General features: G+C 37.7%; 1 long non-coding RNA gene across 1 annotated transcript; it reads left to right on the top strand.

The window, feature by feature from the left end:
* Positions 1–1,579: 1,579 nt before the first annotated feature.
* Positions 1,580–11,170, top strand: LOC134477358 (uncharacterized). The gene is made up of 3 exons (XR_010049361.1): positions 1,580–1,759; positions 3,783–3,897; positions 4,267–11,170. It is a non-coding gene; the product is annotated as an uncharacterized LOC134477358 (long non-coding RNA).
* The last annotated feature ends 1,285 nt before the right edge of the window (positions 11,171–12,455 follow it).

Here is a 12,455-nt window from a genome sequence, read left to right as displayed (position 1 = left end):
ATTTCCAACACTGTTAATCCCAGCTCTGCACTAAAATCTGTCACACTAGATTTAGCCTTCTGTGAAAAGCTCCATAGTTCATGACTGCATGAGACACTAGGAGGACATCTAGATACAAACATACCTACAAATAATTTTCTATGCAAACATCAGGTTGTACCTAATGTTTCAATTGTGGAAAGGGAGACAGGGTATGATAATTTATTTTTCTGTAATTTTATTTCATTAGAGAGATAACCCAGAATATTAAAAAAAGATGATATTTTCCTTTCTTAAATGTAAGTAGTTGTAGTCACTCTGCAGGAAATATATTTTCATTCTTGGAGAAAATATATCTCAAAATGACAGAAATTTCACTATAAATATTTTAATTATGAATAATCCTCTTTAGAATTATACATGCTAGCATTTTTTCACTTTGTAAACCACCTCATATTGAGCTTTCGTATTTAGGAAAAACAAAGATTAAGAATAAAATAAATAGGTAGAGCCAATCAGAATTACTTAAAAGGGAACATGATATTTGTTAAAATAGCCTCTTACTCTATTCAGTGTGCTACACAATATATTTTAATATGGGTGATTATTTTTTTTTCTGTTTTCTGATTGCTTCTTCAATCTCCTTTTTCAAAGTACTGTAATTTTCCTTGTAGAGTTCTATTATTTTATTAGATAGAAAGTAATAACCTAGTTAAAATGGCTATGCTCCCAAAATTGTTATACAGATTTAATGCAATTCCAATCAAAATAGTATTAACATGTCTAATAGAACTGAATAAAACATTCCTAAAATTAATTGGAAAAGAGAAGACATGTAGAATAGCCAAAACAATTCTGAGACAAAGACAAGATAGGAGCATCGCAGTCTCTGACTTGGTACGACAGAGGTACTGTGATAAAAACAGCATGAGACTGGAAAAAGAAAAAAAAAAATTCCTGAGGATAAATGAGACAAGTTGGAAAATGAAGAAATAACTTTAAATACACTCAACTCACTTATCTTTGACAAAGGGGACAAAAATCTTGAGTGGGGGAAAACACTGTCTCTAATAAATGATAAAGAAAAAGCTGGCTTTTCACGTGCCAACAAATAAAACTAGATCCATGTTGATCACTATCCACTGAACTAAATTTGAAATGGATCAAAGATCTATTAGGATAGAAACACTAAATCTACTGGAGAAGAGACTAGGTAGAATTCTTGAAGCCACAGGTGTAGGTAGAAACTTCATAAACAAAATCTTCACTGCATGGATTATACTGCAAAGAATCAACAACTAGAATCTCATCTTACTGAAAAGATTTTTCACAACAAAAAAAAATTATCAACAGAGTGAAAAAACCAACCCACAGATTGGGAAAAATTTGAACCAGTTATTTCTCAAATGACTAATATCTAGAATATACAAAGAATTTTTAAAAATCAGATCCTCCATACTTAAAATCTCAATTAAAAAAGGAAAATAGAGATTTATACATACTACTCAGAAGCAGAAGTACAAGTGGAAAATAAATACATAAAAATGTTCAACTTCATTAATCATTCAAGAGTTGTAAATTAATACAAAAGTGTTATTCCATTTCATTCCAGAAAGAATGACTATTATGAAGAAATCAAACAATAAGAATTGCTGATGTGGCTGTAAGGAAAAAGGAACCCTTCTTCATTGCTGTAGGAAATGTCAACTGGGGAAATCACTGTAGAAATTTATGTTGAGATTCCTAAAGAAATGTAGGCTGGATGTTTCATTTGACCCAGGTATTCTCTTTCTTATTATTTTCCTTAAATTTTTTTTAAAAACATACCACAGAAAAATATGCACACCCATGTTTATAGTAGCACATAGTAGCTCAATCTTGAAAATAACATAAATGTCTATCAACCAAAAATGCATAAAATTCTGTATTTTTTATACAATGCAGTACTATTCACCCACAAAGCAAATTTGAGACATTTATAGCTAAATGGATGGACTTTGACATACTCTTTAGTGAAATAAATTGGACACATGTGTAACTATTTCATTATCTCCCTGTTACAAAAACTGAAAATGCCAATAAAGACAAAAATATATAATGGATATTGCAGAATCGGAAGAAATTGTTTCAAAAGAAAAAGGAAGCTAGGGAGAGTGAACAGGAGATAGGAAGAGAAAATTTAAAAATGAGAAAAGGACAAAATGAATAAGAAGCTTTATAAATAAAAGGAAGAGGAGTTGAAGGGAGAGAACTAACAGGCAAAAAGAGGAACCAAGATGTATCATATCTAGGCACAAATTCCTTATGATGAATGTGATCATTGTATATATCTAAATCATACCAATAAACTTAGTAAAACAATTTATTGCTCATGAGTTTTAAGCCTGATAATTCCAGGATCACTTGATCACCAGCTAATTTAGTGTCAGGTAACAGATATCCCAAACCTGTGATCAACTATATTCCAGAAAAAGTGTAGCCTGACTTGATTGAGACCACTCAGAGAGAGACTATCCTTTATTGGGAACGGAACCATTCCTCAGCTAGGAAAATTTCAGTTCTAGCATACCAGGAGAGAGTTAATGATGGAGATTTTACTTACCAGCTAATCCTTGAAAGATGGCTTCCTCTCTTCATGGGTAGGTCAGTTTGAACCCATGTAACAGAATGCACCCTTTAAATTAGAATCTTTTCCTATTTGTCATCTTACTTAGAAATTAATATTTTTTCATTTAAATATTTGCTTTAACTTTTATTCCCTTTTCTGCTAAAGCAAGAATCCATGAATATCTCTAACTAAAATATCCAAGTAAAGAACAAATTGCCCTTCTACTTCCTAGACAGCCAAGAATAAAGGAGAATTAGATTCATGAAAGAGCCAGTAGGAATGTGTAGAAACTTCTTTTGTTCCCAAAGGAAAGTCATTGACGCAGAAATCTGCATCCAAATCCAAGGATTGGCTCATTTAGGAGCAAAATAGTTGACACTCTCTTATTTGCTAGTGGAAAAATTTGCACATTTTGAACTAACATCCAGAGAACTGCCTGGGGGTAAGGCAGCAGGGAGCTTTTCTGAAGGTCTTAATAGGACAAATCTCCTGCCTTATAGGAGTTGTGTTTTTCAAGGTTATATTTTTAAAGAATTATATACCATTTTAGGCCCTAAGCAAATAATCTATCCAAAGCAGTTGAATTTCTGGACAAGATATAGGTGAAAATGGATTCATAGGTGGCTTTCTTTTGTCACCTGAAAAAGACATTACTAATTGTGAACCCTGTCATGTATAAATAGGAATCTAAAAGAGCATTTGATATTAATGAAATTCTAATGAAAAACCAGAAATTTAAAGGTTAAAAACAAGATGCTGTTTCTCAGCTAGAAACAGCACTGGGCCTCGTGACTCAGTCCTAACTCAGCCCTGAAGGAAGAAAAAAAAAAAAAATCTGTGGCTGTGATGTTCTCAGGATGTGCTGTGCCAGGGAACTCAGAGATAGAGCCTGCCATTATGCTAATCGGGGTTGTAAAATATGTCAGACTCGAGCCTACAGAAACCAGATGTCTTAAAACAAAGACAATTAACTCTGACCCACTGGTCACCCCTTATGAACTGACCAATAGCAGATAGATAAGATGCCCAATGTTCCGCACTAACTGTAATGATTGGCTTCTGTAATAAACGCTTACATTGCAGTTTTTCCCCCTTAAAAACACCAGCCTTGCCCCAACTCAGGGTTCTCCATTTCCACCTGTTTGGAGGACCCCGTGTACACAGAATAATAAAAACCCTTTTGTTCTTACATGAGAGCGAGGCCCTTGGAGTCTTCCTTGTGACACCAGTCTTACATTTGGAGGCCCCAGCGAGATCAAACTGAGATCAGACCTCCTCGCAGAGGGAGACCCCAATGGCACCTCTCTGGGGTAAGTAGTACGGCCGGTTTTTGTTTACGTTCATCTTGATCAATCGCTTAATTTCTCCCCTTTCTTTTACTGCCCTGAACCGTTCATTTTCTTTGGTTCTGATTTCAAAGGCAGTTTGTTTCTCTTGGGGGACACTCACCGGTTCACGTAGGCAGCTCGCTCCTGCTGAGTCGGGCAGGTCGCTCCTGCCGTTAGTTGTAGCCATTTCACGGCTACGTTCGCAGTGGAATACTCTGCCGGTTCATTTCCACCTGGTGGTTTTGATATGTGTGTGCATGACGCCGGCTTGTGAGTTGTGTTCTGAAATGTAAACTTTTTGTGTTTGTCTGTGTCTTCCCTGTTCATTGTTATTATTCTCTTTTTCTCCAGGATAAGATGGGACAGACAACTTCATCTCCTCTCTCCCTTACCTTGGACCATTGGCCCGAGGTTTGAGAGTGAGCTCACAATCTTTCTCTCCAGGTTAAGAAGGACATGATTAATGATGGTACAGCTGAAGGAAAAATGCCCTCCCTACAGTATTGGCCATTTTCCTCCTTGGTTGCCTGTTTAAATTTGTTACTAACTTAGGGGCTTGTTGCTCATTTCTGTTGCAGGATCCATATGGCTTATTAGATTCAAGGTTCATAATAAGAAAAATTATTTCCTTGAGCTCACCAAACTGTGCAAGAAGCACCCTTTGTTTGTGTCTTTAATGTTGTGGCGCCTTGTTTAATATGTAAGTCTTCAATTGATTGCTGCAACCTCGGCATGCCTTTTAAAAGGAGTATTTTTCTTTCTGGTTAAAAAGTAAACATATGTGCACATATATGTGTATATTTATGGTTTTTAAGAATCATATCAACTTTACCAAGTGAAAACCAGGTCATACTGTAATTGAGCCAGTAAAAAGGTTATTGTTTTAAAAAAACAGCATTTTAATGTGGTAAAAAGACATAAAATAATTTACTATGATTTAGACTACTAGAAGGTGACTTCAAGGGTTTTGTTGTGAGTTTTAATGTTGTCTGAGAAGTGAGAGAAAAGGTAATTGAATGGTGATAGTAAAAAGGAGGGACAAAGAAAGTGGTTTGTCTTCAAGTAAAAATGTCTGGCTGTGCCAGAATATGAAAAAAGATAAAACTTGGAGGTATATTGTAAGTTGTAAAAAGCTCGAGATAATGTAAATTTTATTTGCCTTGGTTATAGTACTGAAAACAGCAGGTTTGACAAGAAGTAAATGTGTTCAAAATTTGACAGTATTAGATCAGTTTTGGTAGATTTATTTATAAGATTCTAAACCTTTGCTGCAAAGTGTTTCCATTAATATGAGATTATAGATGATAATAGAGTTAAGATATAAGTTCTTACATGTGCTGTGGACATCTGGTAGATTATATGGCACAATTTTGTTACCTATGAAAAGGCTTCTTTTTGTTAAGTATGTAATTTCAGTAAAATGATGGCCTGCCACGTGGCACCCTGGGACAAAAGGTGGTGTGCCATCCAGATAAAGCCTGCTCTCTGATCTGGAATGCCAAAACTATGTTTTTCCCTTTGTCCCACCCCGATTGGACATCCAGAGGTAAGGGGGTTTCCCCAGCATCGCCAGTTGTTCTCTTTGCAACTCAGTCGGCCCCACATGTTAGAAAAAAGATTACAAAGGTTTGAGAGTTTTTGAGAAAATGCCCCTCAGCCAGTTGATAGAGATAACACAAGAGATCTTTTAAAATTAAGAAAAAAACAAAAACACCCTGAGATAGTGCTCCTCCAGTTCGTGAATGACTTGTTAATAGCCTCAAACCCCCGCCCCAAAAGCTTGTAAGCTTATCGAGAGGCAACTGAGAAACTGTTAAGTACTTTGGGGCAATTAGGCTATAAAGTCTCAGCTAAAAAGGCCCAGTAGTGCTGTCAGGCTGTGACTTATCTGGGCTACAAATTGCAAAAAAAAAAAAAAAGGAGGACTTTGTCTAAAAAGGAGCCCAGGCTATATTGCAGATCCCATTCCCAGAAACTAAGAAACAGGTGCGCAAATTTCTGGAAGCTGTCGGATACTCCAGGCTGTGGATTCTAAATTTTACTGAAACAGCTCACCCCCTATATGGCTCCCTTAAGGGAAAAACTCACTAAACTGTACTGATAAATGTGAACGGATCTTGCAGCAGCTCAAGTGGGCCTTGACAGAGGCCCCAGCCCTGGGACTCCCTGATGTTACCAAGCCATTCCCCTTGTTCATAGATAAACTCAGGGGCATTGCCAAAGGAGTCCTAACCCAGGACATTGGCCCTTGGAAGAGGCCTACAGCCTATTTTTCCAAAAGGCTCAATCCAGCAGCAAGAGGGTGGCCTCCATGCCTAAAAATTCTGGCTGCTGTGGCAATGCTACTTAAAAGAGGCTAAGGTACTCACTTTTGGACAGATTTCTGTAGTGACCTCCCACAGTTTAGAGACTCTTATCAAAACCCCTCCCGAAAATGTGAATGCTAAAATCTCACACTATTAGGCCCTGCTCCTAGACCAAGAATTGGTAGTTTTCAAGACTTCTTCAGCTTTAAACCTGGCCACCCTTATGCCTGACAATGACCTGAGAAATTTCACAGATGAAAGCAGCTTCATCCAGGAGGCAGAGGCAGATGAGTGGCCGGGGCAGCAGTGACCACCAAAAAGGAGGTACTCTGGGTTAAACGGTTAGAGCCTAGCATCTTTACCCAAAAGGCAGAGCTCATTGCTTTGACTGAGGTACTAAAACTAGCCACGGGAAAGAGGATAAACATCTATACTGATAGTAGATATGCTTTTGCTACTATACATATACATAGAGCCATCTATTAAGAGCGAAGTCTCTTAACCTCGGCCAGAGCTAAGATAAAAAAATAAAAAAAAAAAGAGGGCTCCACAAATCCTAGATTTGCTGGCAGCAGTCTGGCTGTCAGCAGATTGCTGCTATTCACCTGAGAAAACAATTTGGCAGATCAGGCCACTCAAAGAGTAACAATCACATCAGAGAGGCCAGCCGAGAAAGTAACTGCTCTAATTCGAGTCCCCCCGACCTTGTCAGAACCAGTCTACACAAAAAAAGACTGCACTGGTTGTTGTGAGCCATCTAACGGATTCCAGTCCCTGTGACTAAAAGACAAGTACAAAATTTCTAGGAGCCACAGGACTGATCCAGAGTTTGGGACCCTGGCAGAGGTCTGTTGCCTACCTTTCCAAGAGACTTGGTTCTGTGACAGCCAGATGGCCACCCTGTCTACAGTGATTTCCTCAGTGGCCCCCTCATACAGGAGGATTAAAAATTGACTTTTGGACACAAACTCTTAATTGTTTCCTCCTATTCACTGGAGACTCTCATCAAGGCCCCACCAGACTGATGGATGTCTAATTCCTGAGCCATACATTATCAGGCACTCTTTCTGGAAACAGCAGCTTCAAACTTGGCTACTTTGCTGCCTGAGGACGACCCCTCGTTGCCTCACCACAATTGTACTGAGGTCATTGATCACCTCACGGAACGTCGACCTTATCTAGTGGATAAGCTACTATCTAGAGTTCTACTTCTCTGATGGAAGCAGTTACATCTATCAAGGTAAGCAGGTCATGGGAGCTGCCATTACACAAAATCTTAGGTTCTATGGGAACAAATCTTAGAGCCAGAGACATCAGCATAGTGGGCTAAACTCGTTGTCCACACTGAGGCCTCAAGTTGTCTTTATCAAAAATGGTAAGATTACAATTGCTCCCCAAATTTGGACTTGTTGGCTGCCATCTAGATGCCAAGGAGAGTGGCTACTATCTGCTGTATAAGCCATTGGGCAGAAGATGATCTTGTTATAGGAGAAAATAATTTGGCAAATGCCACCTTCCAAAAGACAGCCAGAAAGCCCCAAAATCAGTGGGGATTGAGATAAGCTTGACATTACTGCTGATCTCACCTATTTTCTTTGTCAGAGCCCATTTGCACTTAAAAAGACCAGCATCTGGCAGCTCAACTTCTGAGAGATTCCCAGGACTAATATCAAGCTAGCCCAGTCTGTGAGCTTCAGATGCCCTCAGTGCCAATTGGTAAATCTAAAAGTACTGCAACAAATAAAAACCACTGGTTATCGTGGGACTATGCCTAAAAACACTGGAAAATAGATTTTACAAAAATAAAAAGCCTAAACTTCAAAGATATAAATGTTATAATGGTTAATACTTTCAATAGATGAGTAAAAGCGTTTTCTACTTAGTCTGAGTCAGCTCTGATAACAGTTTCCCTGATTTGGTCACCCTTTTTATCCGTGGGGTCCGACAATGGCCTGGCTTTTATAGCCTAGTAACTCAAATTAACCTAAGCTTTACAGATCAATTAAAAAAAAACTCAATTGGACTTACCAGCCTCAGAGTTCAGGAGAGGTAAAAAGATAAGTCAGATTTTAAAGACCATAATTACTAATGGCCTTAAAAACTGGTGAAAACTGGGTGAGTCTCTTTTCCTTCTGCCCCTTTTGCATGCGTGATGCATCCCCTATGTTACAGATATTTCCTCTTTTGAGGTTTTATGTGAAAAGGTTTCTAGAAATTAGCTGATTTAACTAATCAAGATCTTATTAAGTCTCCCCCAGACTTTTCAGCTAGCTGTGACTTCCATCCACTGGTTATTTTGCTGCTGCCCTCTGCGAGCTAAAGAGGCTAGGCACCTGGACAAGCGACCTTACCGTAAATCTCTTGAGCTGCAATGGACTGTCAAAGTAGCTGAAAGCCTGCCTGGATTCAACGTTCCCACTGCAGACATGTCCCAGCTTCAAAAGACCATCAGCCTGAGGATAAGTGAACTGTCATTTCTTCCAAGGACACTTTAAAGCTTAAGATTGTCTAATATAACTGATAATTTTGTGTTCTCCTCCTTTGTAGAGACCCTAAGGAGGCCTCTGTCTGACTTAAAAATTGTTACTTGTATGATAAAACAGAGTAAATTTAAATGTTGGTTTTCTTTCTCCTTTTGGTTAACAGCTTTAATGACAGCTGCAAGACCTTTGTCAATCCTCCTACTGGGCCTTGTATTGTAAACAAGTTGATAAACTATGTCAAAGTTCTTAAAAGCTTATGATTTTAAAGACACATACAAGGTTATAAACAGATGCTAATGAGTCAATCAATGGGAAATGTTGTACTCTAAGAAAATAGCTTCATTATGTGTGTATTATAGCAAACCTGTAAAGTGGCTTATAAATGTTTTTTTTTTCCTTTTTCCCTAACTGATATGTTAAGTGACCTAATTGATATGTTGAGTAACACTCTCCTCTGTAAAGAATTGCAAAAATCTCACCTAATTGATATGTTAACCATTGTTGCCCTCTACAAACTACAGAAGCTGTGCTACAACAAGCTAACAAGGGTTGTTAATCACTGCTAGGTGCCTCTATTATCCGCTAAAGAGCTAAAGAAAACTAAAATGACAATTAATTTACATTTGTTTAAAGTAACCTGCTTGTATACAGGGAGATTTGCATATGAGTTTAACCCTGTACCCTGACCTTGACACATGACCGCCATTTTCTGTTCTGTATGGGGCCTTATTGCCTCCCTCTCCCCTCACCTATATACCTAGGCCATAAAAATATTTGGGCTTCTGGTGACCTCTCCCCGAGCCGGTGATGATCTGTCATAAAATGAGCCTGCCCCAAAGTTTAAGAACTGTTTAGCTTCAAAGAAATTACCGGGAAATACTATGGCCCAAACCCCAATCGGTGCTTTCCTTTTGTTCTGTATACATCAAATGAGTTAGATATCAGATCTTTGTAAAACTTAAGTTTCAGCTTCTTGTAACTCTTGACCTCTTCGCACCCACTCGCGAAAACGAGCTGTCCTGGGATAATTAACTGTCCACTTTCTTCCCCAAATATTGCTACAGATGTGCCACTCTGAGATAATGTCAGTCTGCAGGATGGGAGTAATTTAAAAAACACCAGAAACTCCAAGATTGTCAGAGCTAAGTGGACAAGAATACAGTTTCCAGACTCAGGTCAACAAATTTGATGGCTCTGCAGGTTTCTTTATAAATCACATAACTCAGTTTATTAACTCCCAAGTCTCTCAGATGAAAATAATGGTCCTTAGACAACAATATACCCCCTTAGCTAAAATTAAACCTCTAAGATTAGAGGTATTATACATCAAGAGGGGGGAATGAAGAGCCAGAAATTTAAAGGTTAAAAACAAGATGCTGTTTCTCAGCTAGAAATAGCACTGGGCCTCGTGACTCAGTCCTAACTCAGCCCTGAAGGAAGAAAAAAAAATCTGTGGCTGTGATTTTCTCAGGATGTGCTGTGCCAGGGAACTCAGAGATAGAGCCTGCCATTATGTTAATCGGGGTTGTAAAATATGTCAGACTCGAGCCTACAGAAACCAGGTGTCTTAAAGATAAGTTGTGCAGAACAAAGACAGTTAATTAACTCTGACCCGCTGGTCACCCCTTATGAACTGACCAATAGCAGATAGACAAGATGCCCACCGCTCCGCACTAACTATAATGATTGGCTTCTGTAATAAACACTTACATTGCAGTTTTTCCCCCTTAAAAACACCAGCCTTGCCCCAACTCAGGGTTCTCCATTTCCACATGTTTGGAGGACCCCGTGTACACTGAATAATAAAAACCCCTTTGTTCTTGCATGAGAGCGAGGCCCTTGGAGTCTTCCTTGTGACACCGGTCTTACACTACAACACAGGTGAGATTGTTCTTTAATTCTATGTAGTTACTAAGATATCAGATAGTTTTCTTAATTTCTTTTTTTGTAAAAAAAAAATACATTTATTACTGGAAGAAGCGGAAAACAAAACAGCTTTAATTAATCCAGCAGTTGAAATTTTACAGTAAAGTTTAAATGGCTATAAATCCATATATCTGTTCTGAGCTGTCTTTATAAAAATAAAATTAAGCATGTAGCCCCCAAAGTAAACCATTCATATGAATCAGCATAAAAATGATATACCTTTGAAAATGTGTTATTCAATACAAAATATATCATTAGGCAAATAGTTTGTTGAGTAATATTAAGTTTGTAGAGTCAATAAAATCATGTCATTTCTTTGTAATTTTTCTTCATCTCTGACTGTTAAGAAGCTGATGAATTTTGTCATTATTTTGTATATTATTTAAAAACATTAATTGGCATTGGGAAGTTGTGATTAATTACCAACATAGTGCTACAATTTCAAGTTCTAAATTTTCCTATAATAATCATAGATAATTACTCATAGTGGAAAAATTTAGATCTAATTTAGACAAATGTTAAGCAATTCATAAAATTCTGTCCTCCCACTAATTCTATTTATCTAATAAAACATTATAATCTGAAACCCTGAAAGTCTCTGTCTTTGTATTGCTCGTACTTTCCCTTCTCCAGTTTTTATGTGACCAAGGCCTAGGTACATTTTTCATTTTTTAATGACTATGCATCCATAATGACAAAAGTGTTCATTACAATTTAAAGTTTTAGAACCAATATTATAAATCTTTAAGCCAGGGATTTAGCTCAGCAGCATAAGCGCCTGCCTGACCCCTAGTACTCGGCCCCAAAAAGATTTTAGGAATTACTTAAAAACAGTAAGTATTAGGGGCTGGGGATTTAGCTCAGCGGCATAAGCGCCTGCCTTGCAAGCAGGCAGTCATGAGTTCGATCCCTGGTACCGATAAAAACGAAAAAGACAAAAAAAAAAAAAGTGTAAAAAAAAAAAAAAACAGTAAGTATTACAATACTTTTATATTTGGAAATTAACCAATTGGATCTATTCTGGAATGATAAGCAAAAAGAATAATTATGATATTCTTAGTTTACAAGGAAATTGATTTAATACAAGATGTACAATTTATAAAATTAGTTTTACAATATTCACCCTGCAGTCTATGCAATATAATTAACCATTGTTAGTCTTCTGTTGTGTCATTGTTTGTATTCTTTCTTCATTTAAATTTTTTTTAAGTCAAATGCAGAGGAGTGTGAGAGTTCTGCTCACAGGCTACAGACCCAAAAAATCTAGTTGAGGGCTTGCATACCATGGCAATGTTCTCCATTAGTCCAGCTGGAGGCCTAGAGCCCAGGAAAATGTCTCCTGCAAGTCTGTATCAGGGATCTACACTGGGAAGGCCCAAAGACCAGTGAGGAATCTAGAAAGTCTGCTATGCCAGTGGGGTGAAGAATCTGTCTCAGCAGGCTGGAGCTAGGAATGATTTTCAAGGTAAGGATCAGATCTCCCCCAAAGAGAAGTATACCCATCTTCAGCAACAGCAAAGACTCAAGCTCTGCTAATGATGAGAACAGCTGAGTTCATATCAGTAAGACCAGTCAACAGGCCCCTCCAGGAACAACATGCCATCTTCCCCATCAGTTAGTTCTATTTTTGTGCTGTTGATAAAAATACTCAGGTGGGCCATCCACACCCAAAACTATACTGACTCTGTCAAGCTGGTGTTACGAACTGTCATTCACCATAATAATGAAATGAATTTTAAAAACAAAAGCTAAACAAAAAAATAAAGATTAAATAGTCATTTGAGAATGATACAAAGTAATTTACCAGTAATAGATGATAAATCAA

This window comes from Cavia porcellus, unplaced genomic scaffold, assembly GCF_034190915.1.
Source record: "Cavia porcellus strain 051 isolate PalLab524CR breed Dunkin Hartley unplaced genomic scaffold, mCavPor4.1 scaffold_1, whole genome shotgun sequence".
Taxonomy (NCBI): Eukaryota; Metazoa; Chordata; class Mammalia; order Rodentia; family Caviidae; genus Cavia; species Cavia porcellus.
Note: the sequence above shows the minus strand (reverse complement) of the source record. Positions and strands in the feature narration are given on the sequence as shown.